This window comes from Hyperolius riggenbachi, chromosome 9, assembly GCF_040937935.1.
Source record: "Hyperolius riggenbachi isolate aHypRig1 chromosome 9, aHypRig1.pri, whole genome shotgun sequence".
NCBI lineage: Eukaryota > Metazoa > Chordata > Amphibia > Anura > Hyperoliidae > Hyperolius > Hyperolius riggenbachi.
In genome coordinates, this window is record NC_090654.1 from 283,247,016 (window position 1) to 283,273,306 (window position 26,291).

Below are 26,291 nucleotides of genomic sequence, written 5' to 3' on the forward strand. Positions count from 1 at the left end.
ACTGCCAGGACCATGGTTCTCACAGTTTCCTGTGGGAGGGGTTTCACCACAATATCAGCCTTACAGCGCCCCCTGATGATCCGTTTGTGAAAAGGAATAGATTTCTCATGGGAAAGGGGGTATCAGCTGCTGATTGGGATGAAGTTCAATTCTTGGTTACGGTTTCTCTTTAAATTTAAAAGCATGGTAGGAGAGAGTAGTCATCTCAGTTCTAACTGTCCTCTCGCCGTCTCTGGATCCCCCTCCGCTCCCAGCTCCTAAAAGTATTTCTCCTGCAGGCTCTCAAGAAGTTTACCGATAGTTGGCCAAGTGATTATAAGTCGGGCATGCGCAAATTGTGAGCCGTGCGTGCCCAGCCATGTATCATATGTGTCACTATAAGTATTTTGCTTTTGCTTTTTACACTTTAATGTGATGTGGGCGTGGTTATAAGCAGTGGCGTACCTAGGGAATTTGCCACCTGGTGCTGATTATTTACAGACCCCACCCCCCAAACAATCACTTTTGTTGATGGGAGAGTTGACGGGTTGGGGCGCCGAGTGTGTCACTGCAAATCTTGGGGGCTTTTTGGAGGGAAACGGAGTCATTAGGATGTGGACGGAGCTAACCATTATGAAACTCTGTACTCTATACAGTTCTGCAGAAGATATCAGTGCCACTGGCTTCCGCAAGAGCAACATTATTGATTAATTACTCTGATCAGGATAAATAATCAATAGCCTAGGGCACTCTGGTATAACAGCAGCCAGTGCACATGGCAACTTCTGAAGCACTAAACACATCGTGCCATCTCTCCCTGCTAATGTCCTAGCTGCAGCACAGCAATCATTCTCTCTACTCACCCTGCTGCTCTGCACTTTCACTCACTGCAGCAGGCTGTGTGTAGAGAGGGAGGAGACACATTGCCTACGGGACAGGAAGGGGGAGGGGTGCTACTTCTAGTGCAGGAAGTAGTACAGTCCCCTGCCCTGCCTGCTGCTATTTTCCCAAATGTTGCCCAAACTATGAGAAAAGGTCACAGGTGGAAGAACACAGTGACTGAGCACCACAGCGGCACCTCTAGCCATGGCTACACCCGGTGCTGTGAGCACCTGCAGCCCTATGGTAGGTACACCACTGGTTATAAGCCCTTATCCATCATTCAATACTCTTGGGCTGCCAGCTGCCCACTCTCTTTATCTCCTGATGATGATGCAAGATTGTGAAACTGGTCAGGAAGGAGATGGACACCTTTTGCCTTTTCTACCTGTTGCTGGCTAGCCCACACGTGCAATTTGATATCGAGGTACCCATGTTCTGGGCCCCGGATGTAAGTGTTTTTCTCCTTTATTTTATGTTTAATTTTTATTAAACCAGCCTGCATTTAGTACTGCCGTTTGTTTTTTATGTGTGTACCAATGATACTATATGGTTACTGATGGGAGAAGAGTACCTTAACCCTGAGTTTGGCGGACCCATAGAATCATCTTGAGCTTTCCATACAACCTTAAGGTGGCCAGATGACTTGGCGGCCGATCGATCATCCAATTTGATTATTATAATCGAATCGGATGAAAATTGGTGCCACCAAGTGCATGCCCAACCAAATGGAACGAATCGGGACAGAAATTGGTCGCATTGCCTTTTGCGCATGCCGCAAGATGTCGGGCCGAAGTTGGTTGGTCAGTACGGCGGGTGATTTCGGGAACGAGCGACGAAACCTCCGCTGATGCCGCGCGCAATGTATAATTGTGTGTGCATTTATACATTACCTGTCCGGTACCAGCCTCCACGCTTTGACCGTCCATCTCGCCGGGTTCAGCATACATACTAGTGGCACATAGCGTCTGACGTCAGACGATATGCGCCGCTAGCGTGTACATGTGTATGTGGCTATGTGGCTGCACTGGCAAGATGGACTGTCACCGCACGGAGTCTGGCACCGGACAGGTAATGTATAAATGCACACACACATGGGGGGGGGGGCATCTATACATTAGGGGGGCAGCGGTGGGGAGGATGCGGCGGTGGGGAGGACGCGGCGGGCTCAGCCGATTCCTTGAAGATTTCATGCTGAAATAGGACGGGAATCGGCCTGTAGTTTATGGGCAGCTTCAACCAAGAGACAAATTTATCTCTAATCAGATTCGATTAGAGATAAATTTGTCTCTTTGTCAAATCTGCCCATAATCGTCAGGTCTATGTCCACCTTTATAGTGTAAGTTGTATGTGGCAATTTAGTCCAGAATGCTGCTGCCAGATTGCTAACAAACCAGCCTCGCCACTGTCACATTACACCGATTCTTCGCTCACTGCACTGGCTACCAGTAGAATGGAGAATACTCTTCAAGATTGGACATTCAAATCCCTGCACAATCTGGGCCCTGGATACATGAAGGACTTGCTGAAGCTGCACCACACCTCTCACAACCTCAGATCAGCAGGATCTATAGACTTGGTCACTCCCAGAGTGCACCTCAAAACTTTTGGAGTCAGAGCTTTCTGACATGCTGCCCCTACTCTTTGGAACTCCCTTCCACACCCAGTAAAGACAGCCGCTTTTCTGGAGTTATTCAGATCCAGACTGAAAAGCCACCTGTTTAGCCTGGCATTTGTAGAATTCTTCCTCTGTACCACAATTTACCAATCAACCAATTACTGGTCTGAGCCATGCTTATGTGCTTTGAGTCCTACGAGAGAAAAGCGCTTTACAAATGTTGTTTGTAGTTGATTTGCTTTACCATAACGCTAGGTATTCAGACAAGATGAAATCGCTAGTAAAACGGTCCAGTGTGAATGAGGCCTTTGATGCATTGCGTTACAGTTTTGCCGCAGGGTCACATTACACCAATGAAAGTCCATAGGGCATTTCATACTTGCACAGTTCAATGCACCGGAAGTCCTCAATCTGCCGCGTGGATAACACCGGAGCATCCGCACGATAGTGGCCAGCATGTGCGGTGACGGCGGCGACCGGAAGTCATGTAAGTATGTGGCACTGCTGATATTTTAAACTGTTCGCCGCTCGCACTCGTGTCCTGCATACGCGGAACCGTATTTTGACAATACACTTCTGTGCACTTCCGATTTTTGCCACACAGGAAGTGGGCGCTAGAGAGCCTCATCTATTGCTTGGCTTGCAGCCAGAAGCCACATTGCCGTGGTAATCTCAGAGGGCTGTGTTTGATGTTCCGGTGTGATGCAATCGCACCGCAAAAAAAGTGTTAAAACCGGCCTTACCGTCAGATTTTTATTCTAAACAGCGGCAAATTCCACTTTTATTTAGTTACCGAACTGTATTCATTTCCCATCTTGTTTTAAATTGGCCCAATAAATGTTCAGTTCGGTTTTACCCACCTGGAAGTCTTGCTTCACAAATCTTTAGTATCGCTTAGCGCTCATAATAACACATAACGTAAGCTTGAGAAAGGACACATCGTGTTCTTTGTCAGCTTCGTTATTAAATCCAGAACAATACCGCAATAAAAAGCAGAATGTCCTCGTCGTATGAAAGCACATTAGTAACAGCTTCATTTGGGTCCCACAGTTTCTCCATAAAGCACATCGCCTGGCTGTGACATTTGGAGTCCGCGAGACCTTTCCGGTGGGGGGTGACCTTTCCGGTGAGCGGGGGGGGGGGGGGGGGCAGACCTTTCCGGTGAGCAGAGACAGTAATGGAAGCGTTTTTATAAAAGACATTTCAGAGAGAATTCGGAAAGTGGTGGGTGAAACATTCCAACTGACAATGTGTACTTGTAGCAAGAGGCTCCTTCTGTCGGCTTGGAGATGCTACGCTGTCTCCATGGCAACCAAAACAAGGTTTTTATTGAAGAGTAATCGAAACAATGGGTTTTGATGTGGCAACCTGTTCAATCCGGTTTCCGACTAGGTATTAATAGAAGAATAGTGTTTAAGGAATTATATAACCGTTAAAAGCCCATCGCTGCTTGCGCTTGCAACTTTTACCAGCTTAGTGGACTTAAAATGCCTCGACGGGAATTAAAGGACGACTATCGTGAAACATTGTCAAATTCAAAATGCATGATGTATTAAATGTTCATCTGTTCCAGAGTAAAAAGCTTTAAAAGCACCCGCCTGAATGGTAGTTTCTCAATCCAACTGCCAAAATAGCGTGCAAGGGAGTAGGAAGGCTGGCCCGCATGTTTGTATAGATCCTTTCTATAGAGTATTTTTGTAAAGCAGAAAGGAAATACTGAGAATCCCTCCGAGACTATAGACCAGTCCAAAACATAAGAAAGAACTAAGGAGACCCAGCACAGCACTGGAGCAGGTGTTTCCCATAGCTTTGGTATCTCCTGCAGTTGCAAAGGACTATAGTTACACCCCTTAACCCACCTACTAGCTAATTCCAGAGAGGAAAGGAAGCAAGGTGTACTGCAGTACCAAGTACACTTGACCCACAACGAAAGTATTCTGTCCAGTTGCTTCTTTACGTTGTTTATATTCACTTGTTATCTTTATTCCTATTAGAATTTGCCTTGATCAATTATGGCTTAAGTTGGGCCTTAAAACCATGTACATGTGTAATTGGTGTTATTATTTTTGGGTGCAACTTACCTTTCTACCAATTCGCTTTCCAAAACACTTACGCCACTCGCCCTACCACTCTCTTTGCTAGCCGAAATCCTCGCCCAAAACTGTATCTCCCCAGTACCTCATTGCCACTTGGAGCCACTTACCTCTCATCACTGGCCGAGAACTTCCACTTACTGGTGGTCACCAACGCTTCCCGCATGCTTACACCCCTCTACATATCACTTGCACTGCTTACCGGGGTCCTCATGCCAAAAACTGCCTAACATTGCTGTCTATGGGAGAACCTGTAAGGGCCAGTTGCCACAATGCTAAAATGAGCTGCTTCTCCTTAAAGAAAACCTGTCACAAAAAAAATGGTCCCTGGGGAGTTTTCACCTGGGGTGGGGGAAGCCTCCGGATCCTATTGAGGCTTCCCCCGTCCTCCTCGGTCCTACGGCAGCAACGATAAATCTCCCCGAACAGCGAGGATGTAAATATTTACCTTCCCGGCTCCAACGCAGGCGCAGTATCGGCTTTCCACTCGGAGATAGGCGGAAATAGCCGATCGATGTCAGCCCACTCTACTGCGCAGGCGTAAGTCTCCTGCTGAAAGATAAGCAACAGCATAACCTTTAAAGAAAAAAAACATTTCTTTGTTACAGCTGAAAAAAATCCTGCAATACATCTGCAGTTTGTCTACTTCCTGCTTTCATGGAAGCAGACATATTGTTAACATCCTCCGCGCGTTAAGCAGATAGAGTTTGGCACTGAAATCTGCAATGGTGCTGTAAAAAACATGTGAGTTGATTCAATACGGCGTAATTCATTGCACGCGATATTCTTTACGCACAAGGGGCTCGATTTACCAAGCGGTGCAAAGTGTTAGCACCGTGGTGAAAAGGCCCTCTTCACGCCTAAAGTCACTTTAGGCATGATAAGAAGGGCTTCGCGCGAAGTTTCCGCGCGTAAAGTTTTGCGCGCGCTCCCGCGTGCGTGCGCGCGAAGCGCCCCTCACTTCGCGCGATGCGCCCATTAAACCCTATGGGACTTTGCGCGCGCGCCTGTGCGGGTGCGCGCGCAAAACTTTGCGCGCGATAACTTCGCGCGAAGTGCAGCCAAAAACGGTGCTAACTCAGTGGTGAAGAGGTCATCACGCCTAAAGTCCTTTAGGCGTGATAACTGGGTTAGCACCGCTTGGTGAATCGAGCCCAAGGTGTCATTTACTTTCCTGCTGTTTTCAATTGGACTATTTAGTGTGTGTATAAAAGGTTTTATTGAGGGGGCGGGGGTTGTTCTATGCTGATCACGAGCAAAGTTTCAAGCAGATCGCGTGATGTGCTGTGTGCAGTTATAACGCGTGATCTGCATTCCGTTCGCGTGATCTGCAGTGAATTCACGTGATATCTCGCCTTTGCGTGCAAACTCATTAAATCTCCCGCAAAAGCGCTTATCACACCCGTGATATGCGTTATCACGCTTTAGTGAATTGAGCCCCAGGTGTGATCTCTTTGATAAGGTGTGATCTCATTGCTAAGGTGTGATATCTTTGATAAGGTGTGATCTCTTTGATAAGGCAAGATATCTTTGATAAGGCGTGATATCTTTGATAAGGTGTGATATCTTTGAGAAGGTGAGATATCTCTGATACGGTGTGCTATCTTTGATAGGTTGAGATATCTTTGACAAGGTGTGCTATCTTTGATAAGGTGTGCTATCTTTGATAAGGTGAGATATATTTAATAAGGTGTGCTATCTTTGATAAGGTGTGCTATCTTTGATAAGGTGAGATATATTTGATAAGGTGTGCTATCTTTGATAAGGTGACATATCTTTGATAAGGTGAGATATCTTTGATACGGTGTGCTATCTTTGATAAGGTGAGATATCTTTCATAAGGTGTGCTATCTTTGATAAGTTGAGATATCTTTGATAAGGTGTGCTATCTTTGATAAGGTGAGATATATTTAATAAGGTGTGCTATCTTTGATAAGGTGTGCTATCTTTGATAAGGTGTGCTATCTTTGATAAGGTGAGATATATTTGATAAGGTGTGCTATCTTTGATAAGGAGTGCTATCTTTGATAAGGTGTGCTATATTTGATAAGGTGTGCTATCTTTGATAAGGTGTGATATCTTTGATACGGTGTGCTATATTTGATAAGGTGTGCTATCTTTGATAAGGTGTGCTATCTTTGATAAGGTGTGATATCTTTGATAATGTGTGCTATCTTTGATAAGGTGTGATATCTTTGATAAGGCGTATCTTTGATAAGGTGTGCTATCTTTGATAAGGTGTGCTTTCTTTGATAAGGTGAGATATATTTGATAAGGTGCTATCTTTGATAAGGTGTGCTATCTTTGATAAGGTGAGATATATTTGGTAAGGTGTGCTATCTTTGATAAGGTGTGCTATATTTGATAAGGTGTGCTATCTTTGATAAGGTGTGATATCTTTGATAAAGGGCTTGATTCAATAAACGGTGCTAACCCAGTTAGCACGCCTAAAGACTTTGGGCGTGATAACTAGGGTGCTAACTGGGTCAGCACCGTTTACTAAATTTACATCGCGCGCAAAGTCCCACACTGAAAACTTTGCGTGCCCACAGCGCGTTGTGCGCAAAATGTTGCATCGCGGTGCGACGAAAACGGTGCGTTGATGCGCCTATAAGGTCGCATTGCGTGCGACTTTAACGTCACATGGTGCGACATTAAGGTCGCACCCAATGAGACCTTATAGGCGCATCGGGTGCGCTGTTTTCGCGGTGCGCATGCAAAGTTTTGCGTGCGGGACTGTGCGCGCGATGTGAATTTAGTAAAGGGTGCTAACCCAGTTAGCACCCTAGTTATCACGCCTAAAGTCTTTAGATGTGAATTTATCATGCCTAAACTAACTTTAGGCATGATATAGGGCTTTTCACAGGCGTGCTAACACTTAGCACGGTTTACTGAATCGAGCCCAAGGTGTTCTATCTTTGATACGGTGTGCTATATTTGATAAGGTGTGCTATCTTTGATAAGGTGTGCTATCTTTGATAAGGTGTGATATCTTTGATAATGTGTGCTATCTTTGATAAGGTGTGATATCTTTGATAAGGTGTGATATCTTTGATAAGGCATGCTATCTTTGATAAGGTGTGATATCTTTGATAAGGTGTGGTATCTTTGATAAGGGGCTCGATTCACAAAGCGGTGCTAACCCAGTTAGAGACTTTAGGGGCTTGATTCACAAAGCGGTGCTAACCCAGTTAGAGACTTTAGGGGCTCGATTCACAAAGCGGTGCTAACAGTTACCACGCTGGTGAAAAGCCCTTTATCACGCCTAAACTCAGTTTAGGCATGATAAGTTTAGGTGTGATAAGTTTAGGTGTGATAAGTTTAGGCATGATAAGTTTAGGTGTGATAAGTTTAGGCATGATATGTTTAGATAAGTTAAGATCGCTTGCAAAGTCCCGCACGCAAAGCAGCACCATTAAACTCTATGCGAAGTGCACCAGACTTTGGTAGCATAAAACTTTTGATCAGCTGTGCACAGCGGTGCTAACGCAGTTGGCGCTTAAACTTATCACACCTAAACTTATCACACCTAAACTTATCATGCCTAAACTTATCACACCTAAACTTATCACACCTAAACTTATCATGCCTAAACTGAGTTTAGGCATGATAAAGGGCTTTTCACCAGCGTGCTAACTGTTAGCACTGCTTTGTGAATCAGGCCCTAGGCATGATAACCATTGCACCACGCTGGTGAAAAGCCAGTTTAGGCGTGATAAGTTTAGGTGTGATAAGTTTAGGCATGCTAAGTTTAGATAAGTGTAGATAGTGTGCAAAGTCCCGCACGCAAAGCAGCGCCATTAAACTCTATGCGAAGTGCACCAGACTTTGCTAGCGCAAAACTTTTGATCAGCTGTGCACTGCGGTGCTAACGCAGTTGGTGCTTAAACTTATCATGCCTAAACTTATCACACCTAAACTTATCACACCTAGGGCTCGATTCACAAAGCGGTGCTAACCCAGTTAGAGACTTTAGGCATGATAACCATTGCACCACTCTGGTGAAAAGCCAGTTTAGGGGCTCGATTCACCAAGCGGTGCTAACCCAGTTATCACGCCTAAAGGACTTTAGGCGTGATGACCTCTTCACCACTGAGTTAGCACCGTTTTTGCCTGCACTTCGCGCGAAGTTATCGCGCGCAAAGTTTTGCGCGCGCACCCGCACAGGCGCGCGCGCAAAGTCCCATAGGGTTTAATGGGCGCATCGCGCGAAGTGCGGGGCGCTTCGCGCGCACGCACGCGGGAGCGCGCGCAAAACTTTACGCGCGGAAACTTCGCGCGAAGCCCTTCTTATCATGCCTAAAGTGACTTTAGGCGTGAAGAGGGCCTTTTCACCACGGTGCTAACACTTTGCACCGCTTGGTGAATCGAGCCCCAGGTGTGATAAGTTTAGGCATGATAAGTTTAGGTGTGATAAGTTTAGGCATGCTAAGTTTAGATAAGTTTAGATCGCTTGCAAAGTCCCGCACGCAAAGCAGTGCCATTAAACTTTATACGAAGTGCACCAGTCTTTGCTAGCATAAAACTTTTGATCAGCTGTGCACTGCGGTGCTAACGCAGTTGGCGCTTAAACTTATCACACCTAAACTTATCACACCTAAACTTATCATGCCTAAACTTATCACACCTAAACTTATCACACCTAAACTTATCACGCCTAAACTGGCTTTTCACCAGCATGGTGCAATGGTTATCATGCCTAAAGTCTTTTAGGCATGCTAACTGGGTTAGCACCGCTTTGTGAATCGAGCCCCTAGGGCTCGATTCACAAAGCGGTGCTAACCCAGTTAGAGACTTTAGGCGTGATAACCATTGCACCACGCTGGTGAAAAGCCAGTTTAGGTGTGATAAGTTCAGGTGTGATAAGTTTAGGTGTGATAAGTTTAGGCATGCTAAGTTTAGATAAGTGTAGATAGCATGCAAAGTCCCGCACGCATAGCAGCACCATTAAACTCTATGCGAAGTGCACCAGACTTTGCTAGCGCAAAACTTTTGATCAGCTGTGCACTGCGGTGCTAACGCAGTTGGTGCTTAAACTTATCATGCCTAAACTTATCACACCTAAACTTATCATGCCTAAACTTATCACACCTAAACTTATCACACCTAAACTTATCATGCCTAAAGTGAGTTTAGGTGTGATAAAGGGCTTTTCACCATGGTGCTATCTGTTAGCACCGCTTTGTGAATCAGGCCCCTAAACTTATCATGCCTAAACAGAGTTTAGGCGTGATAAAGGGCTTTTCACCACGGTGCTAACTGTTAGCACCGCTTTGTGAATCAGGCCCCTAGGGCCATATGCAATTCACTTTTTCACCTGAGTTTTCTCATAGGTGATTTTTTTAAACTTGTCGATAAAATGCCTTTTAAGCCACCAGAAAACAAGAAAATACTCAAAATAATTTTGATAGTACTTTTTCACCTACGTTTTGGTATTTTTGTAGTTGAAAAGTGCTGAAAAGTTATTTTAATCGAAGATGAAAAATTTCTCCTGGGAGAAAAGTCAGGTGAAAAAGTGAATTGCATATGGCCCCTAAACTTATCATGCCTAAACTGAGTTTAGGCGTGATAAAGGGCTTTTCACCAGCGTGCTAACTGTTAGCACCGCTTTGTGAATCAGGTCCTAGGTGTGATATCTTTGATAAGGTGTGCTATATTTGATAAAGTGTGCTATATTTGATAAGTTGTCATATTTTTGATAAGGTGTGCTATCTTTGATAAGGTGTGCCATCTTTGATAAGGTGTGCTATATTTGATAAGGTGTGCTATCTTTGATAAGGTGTGATATCTTTGATAATGTGTGCTATCTTTGATAAGGTGTGCTATCTTTGATAAGGTGTGCTATCTTTGATAAGGTGAGATATATTTGATAAGGTGTGCTATCTTTGATAAGGTGTGCTATATTTGATAAGGTGTGCTATCTTTGATAAGGTGTGCTATCTTTGATAAGGTGTGATATCTTTGATAATGTGTGCTATCTTTGATAAGGTGTGCTATCTTTGATGAGGTGAGGTATATTTGATAAGGTGTGCTATCTTTGATAAGATGTGCTATATTTGATAAGGCGTGCTATCTTTGATAAGGTGTGATATCTTTGATAAGGCGTGGTATCTTTGATAAGGTGTGCTATCTTTGATAAGGTGTGCTATCTTTGATAAGGTGTCATATCTTTGATAAGGTGTGATATCTTTGATAAGGTGAGATATATTTAAGAAGGTGTGATATCTTTGATAAGGTGAGATATCTTTGATAAGTTGTGAGGTGTGATATTTGAGTTATCATGGTTTAGTGAATCAAGCCCATTGTCATAAAATGCCTTGAAGGCCTTGTTCACATTGCGTTCCATTTGTGTGTCCGTCTGCATTTGGCGTTTTTTAGGGGGATTGTTATTTCCGATTCCCGGCGATTACCTGAGCACTATTTTTTCTTTTTGTGAACCACTTTTGTAAGCGGTTTTGCCGAGCAATTGCATTTTTACACTTCCTGGCGTCAGTCATGAAGTGAACTCTTTGATCCGGAAAACAATAAATACAATGTATTTATTCTTAAAAACGCGAACGATATCGCTGCACAAAGCAATTTTGCGAGCGTTTGCGTTTTTCTTATACCTTCCCCTCAAAAATGGCCCATGCACCGCTTTTCTGAGCGGATCGGAATCCAAACACTTAGATGTGAACTGTCTCATAGAGAATAATGGTGTAAGCACTTTCAGGGCGATTTTGAAAAATCGACAGCACTTAAAAAAATCAAAAAACGCCTCTAGTGTGAATGAGACAAACTATCAGCAAGCAGTAAAATACTTTTGGTAGTACTTTTTCTCCAACTTTTAAATACTTTTTCAATTGTAAAATGCTGAAAAGTTATTTTGAAGAGAATGTAAAAATTATCACCTAGGAGATAACACAGGAGAAATTTGAGTTAATTGCATATGGGCCCCTGTGTCTACAAATGAGCTCTCTGCCATGGCAGTCAGCTGACACAGCTAAGGGATCAAAATACAACTTGTGTTTAGTCACAGATGAGGAGGGATTAGACAGGCTGAACTCTCTAAATACATACAGGGTGAATTTCTCTATTTTTTCCTTCTGTCCTATGCAAGAGTTCAGGAACTTGGAAATCAGATATCTGTGGAAATACTGCATTACTGAAATTCGGTAAATTTAGCCCAACACAAAACTCAGAAGCACTGGACCAATCAGAGAGAGCAGAGTCAACTTGGAAGTATTTGGCCAATCAGAAAATGCAAAAAATGACATAAAATACTACTAATCAGAACTTGTAAATCAGAGAATGATTGTAAATCTGCAAGATTGTTAACCGGCAAGAATTTCTGTGCAATCGCAAATTGTCATTTCCGATCATCCCTATTCGCTTTAAAGAGACACTGAAGCGAAAAAAAAAATTATAATATTATGATTTGTATGTGTAGCACAGCTAAGAAATAAAACATTAAGATCAGATACATCAGTGTAATTGTTTCCAGTACTGGAAGAGTTAAGAAACTCCAGTTGTTATCTCTATGCAAACAAGCCATTAAGCTCTCCGACGTTAGTCCTGGAGAGGGCTGTTATCTGACTTTTATTATCTCAACTGTTCCTGGACTATTTACTTTTCCTCTGCTAGAGGAGAGGTCATTACTTCACAGACTGCTCTGAAAGACTCATTTTGAATGCTGAGTGTTGTGTAATCTGCACATATTATAGAATGATGCAATGTTAGAAAAAACACTATATACCTGAAAATAAAAATATGAGAATATTTTCTTTGCTGCTAATCTTCTAGTAATTATTCATAGTACACAACCAATTCACTATATCATATTTTTTTTTTCGCTTCAGTGTCTCTTTAAGCTTATCATTTTCCAAAAGACATTTAACATTATTATTTATATAGCGCAGACATATTCTGCAGCACTGTATGAGTATCTACTTATCTGCAGGTCTTTGGGATGTAGGAGGAAACCAGAGCGCCTGGAGGAAACCCACGTAGACATGGGGAGAAAATACAAACTCCATGCAGATAGTGCCCTGGGTGAGATTTGAACCGGGGACCCAGTGCTGCAAGGCAAGAGTGCTAATCACTACGCCACCGTGCTGCACAATATTAATAAGCACAACTTTAACAGCAAAAGACAAATAGGATATAATTTGCCTTGTAATTTTCCTAATAATGGAAAATTACATTTGAACAAAAATCATTAAATAATTAATCGATGACTTATGATTTGCATATATAATTTATGGAGGCACTGCAGGCCTGGCTCGTTAGTGTGACGGTATAGCAGATTATAGTGCGGTTTGCTGTGTCAACCACTATGACAGGTCAGGAACAATTTGCCACTCGATTGATGCAAATTGATTAATAAATGATCATTTAGCAGAATATTCTCTCGTCCATTAACATTAATGCACAAAACGTTCCAGTACAACGGACAGAGAATTTGGACGGTGGGATGAAAAAAACGAAGAAGTCAGGTATGCACTGCGCAGCGTTGCTCGCAAATTTTTGTCAGTCATTTTTCACATCGAAAATGGCATTTTTGATTTTGAACATTTTTTTTTTTTGAACATTTTTGTAAAATACATTGTGCTCGATTCACAAAGCGGTGCTAACCCAGTTAGAGACTTTGGGCTTGATTCAGTAAACGGTGCTAACCTACTTAGCACGCCTAAAGACTTTAGGCGTGTTAACCAGGGTGCTAAGCAGGTTAGCACTGTTTCTAAAATCAGATCGCGCGCAAAGACCCGTGTGCAAAACTTTGCGCACGCACAGCGCGGTGCGTGCGGAACGTCGCATAGATGTGAATGGGCACTTTGCGCACACTGCGCTGTACGCGCGCAAAACTTTGCGCGCGGATCTTTGCGCGCGATCTGATTTTAACACGCCCAAACTGAGTTAAGGCGTGATAATGACCTTTTCAGAAGCGTGCTAACAGTTAGCACTGCTTACTGAATCAAGCCCTTTAGGCGTGATAACCATTGCACCACGCTGGTGAAAAGCCAGTTTAGGCGTGATAAGTTTAGGTGTGATAAGTTTAGGTGTGATAAGTTTAGGCGTGATTAGTTTAGATAAGTGTAGATAGCACTCAAAGTCCCGCACGCAAAGCAGCGCTATTAAACTCTATGCAAAGTGCACCAGACTTTGCTAGCGCAAAACTTTTGATCAGCTGTGCACTGCGGTGCTAACGCAGTTGGTGCTTAAACTTATCACGCCTAAACTTATCATGCCTAAACTTATTACACCTAAACTTATCATGCCTAAACTTATCACACCTAGGGCCTGATTCACAAAGCGGTGCTAACAGTTAGCACCCTGGTAAAAAGCCCTTTATCACGCCTAAACTCTGTTTAGGCATGATAAGTTTAGGCATGATAAGTTTAGGTGTGATAAGTTTTTAGGCGTGATAAGTTTAAGCACCAACTGGGTTAGCACCGCAGTGCACAGCTGATCAAAAGTTTTGCGCTAGCAAAGTCTGGTGCACTTTGCATAGAGTTTAATGGCGCTGCTTTGCGTGCGGGACTTTGCATGCGATCTAAACTTATCTAAACTTAGCATGCCTAAACTTATCATGCCTAAACTTATCATGCCTAAACTGAGTTTAGGCATGATAAAAATGGTTATCACGCCTAAAGTATCTAACTGGGTTAGCACCGCTTTGTGAATCGAGCCCCTAAACTTATCACACCTGGGGCTCGATTCACAAAGCGGTGCTAACCCAGTTAGCATGCCTAAAAGACTTTAGGCATGATAACCATTGCACTATGCTGGTGAAAAGCCAGTTTAGGCGTGATAAGTTTAGGTGTGATAAGTTTAGGTGTGATAAGTTTAGGCATGCTAAGTTTAGATAAGTTTAGATCGCTTGCAAAGTCCCGCACGCAAAGCAGCGCCATTAAACTTTATACAAAGTGCACCAGTCTTTGCTAGCGTAAAACTTTTGATCAGCTGTGCACTGCGGTGCTAACGCAGTTGGCGCTTAAACTTAGCATGCCTAAACTTATCACACCTAAACTTATCATTCCTAAACTTATCACACCTAAACTTATCACACCTAAACTTATCATGCCTAAACTGAGTTTAGGCATGATAAAGGGCTTTTCACCAGGGTGCTAACTGTTAGCACCGCTTTGTGAATCGAGCCCCTGGGGCTCGATTCACCAAGCGGTGCTAACCCAGTTAGAGACTTTAGGCGTGATAACCATTGCACCACGCTGGTGAAAAGCCAGTTTAGGCGTGATAAGTTTAGGGGCTCGATTCACCAAGCGGTGCAAAGTGTTAGCACCGTGGTGAAAAGGCCCTCTTCACGCCTAAAGTCACTTTAGGCATGATAAGAAGGGCTTCGCGCGAAGTTTCCGCGCGTAAAGTTTTGCGCGCGCTCCCGCGTGCGTGCGCGCGAAGCGCCCCGCACTTCGCGCGATGCGCCCATTAAACCCTATGGGACTTTGCGCGCGCGCCTGTGCGGGTGCGCACGCAAAACTTTGCGCGCGATAACTTCGCGCGAAGTGCAGGCAAAAACGGTGCTAACTCAGTGGTGAAGAGGTCATCACGCCTAAAGTCCTTTAGGCGTGATAACTGGGTTAGCACCGCTTGGTGAATCGAGCCCTAGGCATGATAAGTTTAGGAGTGATAAGTTTAGGTGTGATAAGTTTAGGCATGATAAGTTTAGGTGTGATAAGTTTAGGCATGCTAAGTTTAAGCGCCAACTGCGTTAGCACCGCAGTGCACAGCTGATCAAAAGTTTTACGCTAGCAAAGACTGGTGCACTTTGTATAAAGTTTAATGGCGCTGCTTTGCGTGCGGGACTTTGCAAGCGATCTAAACTTATCTAAACTTAGCATGCCTAAACTTATCACACCTAAACTTATCACACCTAAACTTATCACGCCTAAACTGGCTTTTCACCAGCATGGTGCAATGGTTATCATGCCTAAAGTCTTTTAGGCATGCTAACTGGGTTAACACCGCTTTGTGAATCGAGCCCCAGGGGCTCGATTCACCAAGCGGTGCAAAGTGTTAGCACCGTGGTGAAAAGGCCCTTATCACGCCTAAAGTCACTTTAGGCATGATAAGAAGAAACTCGCGCGAAGTTGCCGCGCGCAAAGTTTTGCGCGCGCAACCGCGCGCGTGCGCGCGCAGCGTCCCCGCTTCGCGCGAAGCTCCCATTAAGCCCTATGGGACTTTGCGCGCGCTCTCACGCGCGAACGCGCGAACGCGCGTACGCGCGGTAACTTCGCGCGAAGAGCAGGAAAAAGCGGTGATAACTCAGTGGTGAAAAGGTCATCACGCCTAAAGTCTTTTAGGCGTGATAACTGGGTTAGCACCGCTTTGTGAATCGAGCCCCAGGTGTGATAAGTTTAGGCATGCTAAGTTTAGATAAGTGTAGATAGCGTGCAAAGTCCCGCACGCAAAGCAGCGCCATTAAACTCTATGCAAAGTGCACCAGACTTTGCTAGCGCAAAACTTTTGATCAGCTGTGCACTGCGGTGCTAACGCAGTTGGTGCTTAAACTTATCATGCCTAAACTTATCACGCCTAAACTTATCATGCCTGAACTGAGTTTAGGCATGATAAAGGGCTTTTCACCAGGGTGCTAACTGTTAACACCGCTTTGTGAATCAGGCCCATTGTATTTTTGCAATATGGCGATCATTTGCGAAAATGCGGAAACACATTATTTTATTTGCAAAAATGGGAAACGTTTTAAAGGGCCACTGTCACGAAAAGAGTAGGAAGTTAAAATCTGACAGAACCGACAGGTTTTGGGACAGTCCATCTCTTCATGGGGGATTCTCAGGGTTTTGTTTGTTTTTAACAGTGTTTCCTGAACAGTTTAACTGCCAAAATAGTAAGATACCAGCCAGCCTCCCTAATCACCTGCACACTATTTTGTCAGTTAGACGTTGCAACTGATGTTCAGGAAATACTGTTGATAACAAAGAAAACCCTGAGAACCCCCATGAGGAGATGGACTGGCCCAAAACCTGTTGGTTCAGTCAGATTTTAACTGCCTACCTTTTTTGTCATAGTGGTCCTTTAACTGCAAAAATGTGAAAAATACTTTCTTTTTAGTGCAATTTTCGAGAAAAATGTAAAAATCACAAACTTATTACAAAATGATTTTCTATGGCATTTTTGCTCGAAAGTTGAATTTAACATTATTTTTGCGAAGATTAATGTGAAAATAATATCAGCATTTTTGCTCGTCACCGGCAGTAGGGATTATTTAATGGGGGTCAGCAATTAAGTGATTAAGGTGACTGCTATCTTTATTCCTGGAAGCATCTCTTTTTTTTTAAGTTACAATTAGTGATTATTGTAATTTGCCTAATTTAGCTTGCGTAAAATTTCACCTAAAATTTCGTAATTATCGTTAGACCAAATAACTTTTTCTAACTTAAAGGACTACTGTAGGGAGGTTGAGGGAAAAAGAGCTGAGCTTACCTGGAGCTTGTAATGGTCCCCCGCAGACATCCTGTGCCCGCGCAGCCACTCACCGATGCTCCGGCCCCGCCTCCGGTTCACTTCTGGAATTTCAGACTTTAAAGTAAAAAAAACACTGCAACTGCGCGTCTTTGTCCTTGCTCCTGCTGACGTCACCAGGAGTGCACTGCGCAGACTGTACTGGGCCTGCACAATACACTCCTGGAGATGTCAGCCGGATCGAGGGCGCAGCTGCGCAGCTGCACAGGCACAGTGTTTTTCCCATTTTAAAGTCGGAAATTCCAGAAAAGAACCGGAGGTGGGGCCGGAGCATCGGTGAGCGGCTGCACGGACACAGGATGTTTGCGGGGACCATTAGAAGCATTGGGTAAGTTCAGCTCTTTTTCCCCCAACCCCCTACAGTAGTAGAGTTGGGCCGAACCTCCGATTTTAGGTTCGCGAACCGGGTTCGCGAACTTTCGCGGAACGTTCGGTTCGCGTTAAAGTTCGCGAACCGCAATAGACTTCAATGGGGATGCGAACTTTGAAAAAAAAAATAATTATGCTGGCCACAAAAGTGATGGAAAAGATGTTTCAAGGGGTCTAACACCTGGAGGGGGGCATGGCGGAGTGGGATACACGCCAAAAGTCCCCGGGAAAAATCTGGATTTGACGCAAAGCAGCGTTTTAAGGGCAGAAATCACATTGAATGCTAAATGACAGGCCTAAAGTGCTTTAAAACATCTTGCATGTGTATACATCAATCAGGTAGTGTAATTAAGGTACTGCTTCACACTGACACACCAAACTCACCGTGTAACGCACCGCAAACAGCTGTTTGTACTAGTGACGGCCGTGCTGGACTGGTGCGCACCATGGCGAGAGTGCAGGTTTTGGTGGCTTTACAGCCCATATGGTCGGCCTGGCTGATGTAGCTGAATGACAGAACAGTGACTGTCCAGCTGATCAAATTTGGTCTGACCACAATGAAGCAACGACCTTATTATCTTTTGTGTGCCCCCCGAGACACTCATCTAGGCGCCGGTCATTGCTTCATTGTGATACGCAAGCCCCTTCACCACGGCAAGGTAATGATCACGAAGGGGAATGGGCGCATGTACATGCCTTTTCTTTTGTTGTTGCAGCTGCCCTCAGTGCAGCCAGAAAAATTAGGCAGTCATGTACACGCACCATAAAAATTATTACAGCGGCCGCTGCTAGCAGCGGCCTAAAAAATTCAGCAATCCGCCTGGAGTCCCGGACCCTGTTGGTGGTGGCGGAGAAGGTAGTGAAGCGGCCTGCAGGCAGACATGCTGTGTGGAGGGACTGGGAGCGACTTAGTCTTTTTGGGGCAGGCCAGGCAGCCAGTCACACGGCGTGCAGGCAGAGATGCTGTGTGTGCGGGGACTGACTTAGTCTTGGGGCGGGCAGCAGCCCTCCGGGATCCATGCCTCATTCATTTTGATAAAGGTGAGGTACTTAACACTTTTGTGACTTAGGCGACTTCTCTTCTCTGTGACAATGCCTCCAGCTGCGCTGAAGGTCCTTTCTGAGAGGACGCTTGCGGCAGGGCAGGAGAGAAGTTGGATGGCAAATTGGGACAGCTCTGGCCACAGGTCAAGCCTGCGCACCCAGTAGTTCAAGGGTTCCTCATCGCTGTTCACAGCAGTGTCTACATCCACACTTAAGGCCAGGTAGTCGGCTACCTGCCGGTCGAGGCGTTGGTGGAGGGTGGATCCGGAAGGGCTACGGCGAGGCGTTGGACTAAAGAACGTCCGCATGTCCGACATCACCATGAGATCGCTGGAGCGTCCTGTCTTTGACTGCGTGGACACGGGAGGAGGATTAGTGGCAGTGGTACCTTGCTGGCGTTGTGCTGTCACATCACCCTTAAAGGCATTGTAAAGCATAGTTGACAGCTGGTTCTGCATGTGCTGCATCCTTTCCACCTTCCGGTGAGTTGGTAACAGGTCCGCCACTTTGTGCCTGTACCGAGGGTCTAGTAGTGTGGCCACCCAGTACAGCTCATTCCCCTTGAGGTTTTTTATACGGGGGTCCCTCAACAGGCAGGACAGCATAAAAGACGACATCTGCACAAAGTCGGATCCAGTACCCTCCATCTCCTCTTGCTCTTCCTCAGTGACGTCAGGTAAGTCAACCTCCTCCCCCCAGCCGCGAACAATACCACGGGAAGGTTGAGCAGCACAAGCCCCCTGCGACGCCTGCTGCGGTTGTTCTCCTGCCGCTGTCCCCTCCTCCTCCTCCTCCCCCAAAGAAACACCTTGCTCATCATCCTCTGAGTCTGACTCGTCTTCTGCACACGACCTCTCTTCTTCCTCCTCCTCCCCCCTCTGTGCTGCCGTAGGTGTTGAGGAAACAGCTGGGTCTGATGAAAATTGGTCCCATGCCTGTTCCTGCCGTAACGGTTCCTGGTCACGCTCATTCGCAGCTTCATCCGCCACTCTACGCACAGCACGCTCCAAGAAGTACGCGTAGGGAATTAAGTCGCTGATGGTGCCCTCACTGCGGCTCACCAGGTTGGTCACCTCCTCAAACGGCCGCATGAGCCTGCATGCATTTTTCATCAGTGTCCAGTTGTCGGGCCAGAACATCCCCATCTTCCCAGACTGTTTTGTTCTACTCCAGTTGTAGAGGTACTGGGTGACGGCTTTCTTCTGTTCTAGCAGGCGGGAGAACATGAGCAGGGTCGAGTTCCAGCGAGTGGGGCTATCGCAAATGAGGCGTCTCACCGGCATGTTGTTTTTACGCTGAATTTCTGCAAATCGTGCCATGGCTGTGTAAGAGCGCCTCAAATGCCCACAGAACTTCCTGGCCTGCTTCAGGACATCCGCTAAGCCAGGGTACTTTGCCACAAATCTTTGAACCACTAGATTCATGACATGTGCCATGCAGGGTATGTGTGTCAGCTTCCCCATATGCAAAGCGGCAAGCAGATTGCTGCCGTTGTCGCACACCACGTTGCCTATCTCCATGTGGTGCGGGGTCAGCCACTCATCCACCTGTTTCTTAAGAGCAGCCAGGAGAGCTGCTCCAGTGTGACTCTCCGCTTTGAGACAAGCCATGTCTAAGATGGCGTGACACCGTCGTACCTGGCATGCAGCATAGGCCCTGCGGAGCTGGGGCTGTGTAGCTGGAGAGGAGAACTGCCACTCAGCCAAGGAGGAGGAGGAGGACAGCGAAGAGCATGTAGCAGGAGGAGAGGAGGTGGCAGGAGGCCTGCCTGCAAGCCGTGGAGGTGTCACAATTTGGTCCGCCGCTTTCTGCTTGCCATCGTTCACCACCAGGTTCACCCAATGGGCTGTGTAGGTAATGTAGCGGCCCTGCCCGTGCTTGGCAGACCAGCCATCCGTGGTCAGGTGTACCCTTGACCCAACGCTCTTCGCAAGAGATGACACCACTTGCCTCTTAACTTCACGGTGCAGTTGGGGTATGGCCTTTCTCGAAAAATAAGTGCGGCCTGGCATCTTCCACTGCGGTGTTCCGATGGCCACAAATTTACGGAAGGCCTCAGAGTCCACCAGCCGGTATGGTAACAGCTGGCGAGCTAACAGTTCCGCCACGCCAGCTGTCAGACGCCGGGCAAGGGGGTGACTGGCCAAAAGTGGCTTCTTCCGCTCAAACATTTCCTTCACGGACACCTGACTGCTGCTGTGGGCAGAGGAGCAGGAACCGCTCAAGGGCAGAGGCGGAGTGGAGGAGGGTGCCTGTGAAGGTGCAAGGGAGAAAGCGGCAGAAGCAGATGATGCACCTGAAGGAGGAAGAGGAGAAGGAGGGTGACTTTTCTTTTGTGTGCTGCTGCTGCTTTTGCTCAGGTGGCCATCCCATTGCTGTTTGTGCCTTTTCTCCAGGTGCCTTCGTAAGGCACTTGTCCCTACGTGAGTGTTGGCCTTTCCACGGCTCAATTTTTGTTGGCAGAGCGAACAGATGGCTTTGGTCCGATCTGAGGCACACACATTAAAAAATTTCCACACCGCTGAGCCACCCTGGGATGTGGGCACTATGGGGACCTCAGCAGCTGATGCTGAAGGGCAAGTTGGCTGGCTGTACATAGGTGGCGATACATGGTGCCGGACTCTGCCACCAGCTGTTTCTGACGAAGAGCTGCCCCAGCTTCTTTCAGCAACTTCTCTCCTCCTACTACTCTCTGACTCCCCCTCTGAACTGTCCCCCTCTTCATCTCCTCTATTGGGAACATACAGAGGATCCCTATTACCGTCATCATCGTAGTCATCCTGCCCAGCTTCGCTTGCCTCAGACAAATCCAAACTTGCACCATCAGTAGGTCCTTCATCCTCCTGACACGTTACATCCATAGTGTTGCCGCGTAACTCAGACATATTAGCTGGTGAAAATTCATCTGGCTGTAACAACAATGGCTGTGCATCAGTGATTTCAACACTAAATAATTCTTGTGAAGTGTCAAATGCAGCGGAAGTGGTGCTAGTAGTAGCGCTGGTGGCTGAGCAAGATGAGGTGTTCTGTGTCGCTAAATACTCAACCACGTCCTGACAATCTTGGGAGGTGATGGGACGTGCCTTCTTCCGAGCACTGTACTGTGGGCCAGGTCCACACGAAATTACATTTACACGACCTCGCGCAGACCTGCCGGGTGGCCTTCCTCTGCCTCTGCCACTACCTCTTCCTCTTCCTCTACCTGTTTTGTCCATATTGGGTATGCACGGAGTGGTATATCACACTGCGTGCACTCACGTAGGTAGGTGGGTTCACTTAACTGCACAGGTATGCGCACTGATGCGGTGGGTTCACTGAACAGTACAGGTATACAGTGGCAGGTTCACTGAACACAACAGGTATGCAGTGGCGGGTTCACTGAACAGGTATACAGTGGCGGGTCCACTGAACAGAACAGGTATACAGTGGCGGGTTCACAGAACAGGTATGCAGTGGCAGGATCACTGAACAGAACAGGTATACAGTGGCGGGTCCACTGAACAGAACAGGTATACAGTGGCAGGTTCACAGAACAGGTATGCAGTGGCAGGATCACTGAACACAATAGGTATGCAGTGGCGTGTTCACTAAACAGGTATACAGTGGCGGGTCCACTGAACAGAACAGGTATACAGTGGCGGGTTCACAGAACAGGTATACAGTGGCGGGTCCACTGAACAGAACAGGTATACAGTGGCGGGTCCACTGAACAGAACAGGTATACAGTGGCGGGTCCACTGAACAGAACAGGTATACAGTGGCGGGTTCACAGAACAGGTATGCAGTGGCAGGATCACTGAACACAATAGGTATGCAGTGGCGTGTTCACTAAACAGGTATACAGTGGCAGGTCCACTGAACAGAACAGGTATACAGTGGCGGGTCCACTGAACAGGTATACAGTGGCGGGTCCACTGAACAGAACAGGTATACAGTGGCGGGTCCACTGAACAGAACAGGTATACAGTGGCGGGTTCACAGAACAGGTATGCAGTGGCAGGATCACTGAACACAATAGGTATGCAGTGGCGTGTTCACTAAACAGGTATACAGTGGCGGGTCCACTGAACAGAACAGGTATACAGTGGCGGGTTCACAGAACAGGTATACAGTGGCGGGTCCACTGAACAGAACAGGTATACAGTGGCGGGTCCACTGAACAGAACAGGTATACAGTGGTGGGTCCACTGAACAGAACAGGTATACAGTGGCGGGTCCACTGAACAGAACAGGTATACAGTGGCGGGTTCACAGAACAGGTATGCAGTGGCAGGATCACTGAACAAAATAGGTATGCAGTGGCGTGTTCACTAAACAGGTATACAGTGGCGGGTCCACTGAACAGAACAGGTATACAGTGGCGGGTCCACTGAACAGGTATACAGTGGCGGGTCCACTGAACAGAACAGGTATACAGTGGCGGGTCCACTGAACAGAACAGGTATACAGTGGCGGGTTCACAGAACAGGTATGCAGTGGCAGGATCACTGAACACAATAGGTATGCAGTGGCGTGTTCACTAAACAGGTATACAGTGGCGGGTCCACTGAACAGAACAGGTATACAGTGGCGGGTTCACTGAACAGGTATACAGTGGCGGGTCCACTGAACAGAACAGGTATACAGTGGCGGGTTCACAGAACAGGTATGCAGTGGCAGGTTCACTGAACACAACAGGTATGCAGTGGCGGGTTCACTGAACAGGTATACAGTGGCGGGTCCACTGAACAGAACAGGTATACAGTGGCGGGTCCACTGAACAGAACAGGTATACAGTGGCGGGTCCACTGAACAGAACAGGTATACAGTGGCGGGTTCACAGAACAGGTATACAGTGGCGGGTCCACTGAACAGAACAGGTATACAGTGGCGGGTTCACAGAACAGGTATGCAGTGGCAGGATCACTGAACAGGTATGCAGTGGCAGGATCACTGAACAGGTATGGAGTGGCAGGATCACAGTACAGGTATGCAGTGGGCTGAGGGCTCACTGAACAGAACAGGTATGCAGTGGCAGGATCACTGAACAGGTATGGAGTGGCAGGATCACAGTACAGGTATGCAGTGGGCTGAGGGCTCACTGAACAGAACAGGTATGCAGTGGCAGGATCACTGAACAGGTATGCAGTGGCAGGATCACTGAACAGGTATGCAGTGGCAGGATCACTGAACAGGTATGCAGTGGGCTGAGGGCTCACTGAACAGAACAGGTATGCAGCCAGGAAGAAGTTAAGCCTAACTAATCTTTCCCTATATGAGAGACTGCAGCAGCTCGCCCTACTCTCACTAATGCAGGCACACGAGTGGCCGTAATGGCCGCCGCTGCCTGCCTTATATAAGGGGGGGTGGGGCTCCAGGGGCTAGTGTAGCCTAATTGGCTACACTGGGCCTGCTGACTGTGATGTAGAGGGTCAAAGTTGACCCTCAGTGCATTATGGGGCGAACCGAACTTCTTCCGCAAAAGGTTCGCGTGCGGTACCCGCACGCGAACCACCTACGTTCGCGCGAACCACGTTCGCCGGCGAACCGTTCGGCCCAACTCTATACAGTAGTCCTTTAAATAGATTTTGCATAAGCCATTTGTAAATTTTTGCATTGTTTTGCAAAATTATGAATGTGCCCGTTGTAAATGATTTTTTGCATAAATTGTGAAAACAGGTCCGCGCAAACCAGAAACAAGTGGGAACAAGGCAAAAAATTATTTTTGTTGCAGTTGGCATTCAGTTTAGAGGTGGTGGGGTGAGTTCCCTGGAGGTGAGAGGTCCAGGGCTTGCCCACACTTCCCTCTGGGTATTGCATGGTGGTTTGGGGGCCCCAGCGAGTGAGAGAGACCTGGGCCCCCGGCTGTCATGCAGGCCAGTGTTTGAGAAAAAATTATTTCAGCCAGACCTTACAGTTTTTGAAAAAAAAATTTAAGCTTTGTAAATTGACATTTTCTGTGCTACACTTTAATATTTATATATTTATAAAATCATTTTTTTCTCAAAAACTACAAGGTCTTTTTGAAAAAAAAAAAACACCTTTTTTTTTTTACTAGTTCCCACAGAATAAAATGTTGTATTTTTGCATAATTATGCGTAATCGCTAATTACGGTTTTGTGCAAAATAATTAAGAATTGGCTGGACATTTTCACCTTATGATTTTGCATTGTAATTGTGAATGTCGTGAAATTATGATTATGCGAACTTTGAGCTCAACACTACTTACTATGCCAGAAAGGATCAAAGAATGTATTTATCATTCGAGACGGTCAATTATTAATATTATTATTATTCATTTATAAAGCGCCAACATATTCCGTGGCGCTGTACAAAGTAAGAAACAAACATGGGGTGTATAATAATACAGACAATGCTATACACCAATATACAAGATACATAATTAGTGACAAAATACAAAAACAAATGATACAGAATACAGAATACAAAATACAGAATTGGTAATGACAGTGATAATGAATAAAATGTATAATGATTTCCAAGACACAAAACGGGGAGAGAGCCCTGCCCTTGCCAGCTTACAATCTAAAGGTCCATGAGATGCTAGTAATTTTGTCTTGCTTCTTAAGTTGATGAAAATTATATGCAGCTTTGGTAGAATCCAAATGCGTTATGATATCTGTTTTGGCCCATCTCCAAGTCTGCAGACAATTTGCATTCAGTTTGGATGCAAACTGGAATAATTGGCATTCCTTTGCCAAGGTCCACATAGTGCACTGCACTAATACCCCATACTTGGTGCTCCAAATCTTCTGGTATCCTAGCAACACCCCTGACTATGCTACTTTAAATGCTTTAGATACGTTTATTTTATTTTTATTTATTTTTCAAAGCGGACCTGAACTCAGAACGTCCTCTCTGCTCTAAAAGATACACAACAGCATAATAAACTTTAAACATAAAACATGTATTTGTTGCAGCTGATACAAATTCTAAAATATATTTGCAGTTTCTACTTACTGATTTATGGGAGCAGACATATTGTTAACTACCTGTGCTTTCAAATGGCCTTATCTGCCATCTCTGCCATAGGTAGTCATGTGACACAGGGGAGAGATCAGATTACAACTTGTGATTAGACACAAACGAGGGGGAAATAAACAGGCTAAACTCTCTAAATACATACAGGGTGCATTTCTCTATGTATTTCTTCAGTCCTGTGCAAGAGTTTCAGGTCCACTTTAAACAAATCAGTTGTATTGATTTTAATAACAATTGCACAAGTGGCAGAAACAGGTAATTTACAACAGGAGGTGGTAAAACAGTACAGTATAAGAAACAGTGCAACATACAGTGTAGTGTACCGTATTATTACAGGCAATAAATATTGTCACTTGTAATGTTTTTTCTTCGTATGATCTTCTTTAACAATAAGCATAGCTATTATCATATAATCATAATAATGTAGTAAGCTATTTGTTTTGTTACCCCACAGTCTGGTATTTCTTCTGTACACTACCTGAGGAAGAGAAGTAGATTTAGAACGAGGAATGGGAGAATTAATAAAAGGATTAAAAGTTTTTTGACGTGAGTTTTTTGACTCGGGTTTACACTCCCGTTCACACTCGGGAACGCAAAATCGCAATCGCGATCATCTAGCGATTGTAATTTTGCATTGCGCTATTTCGTGATTTTTCAGCTATTGCGATTAGCGATTCTCCTTCCGGCATATGAGAATCACAACGCAAATCACTGAGAAAAAGGAAGCATGTAGCATGCTTGCGATTGGCGATAATCCCAAACGTGCTGCAGTGAGAGTAATCTCACAGGATTATTTGTGCAGCAATGCCTTGTTGATTGCCGGCGTGGTGAAAATTTTTGCAACGTTATAA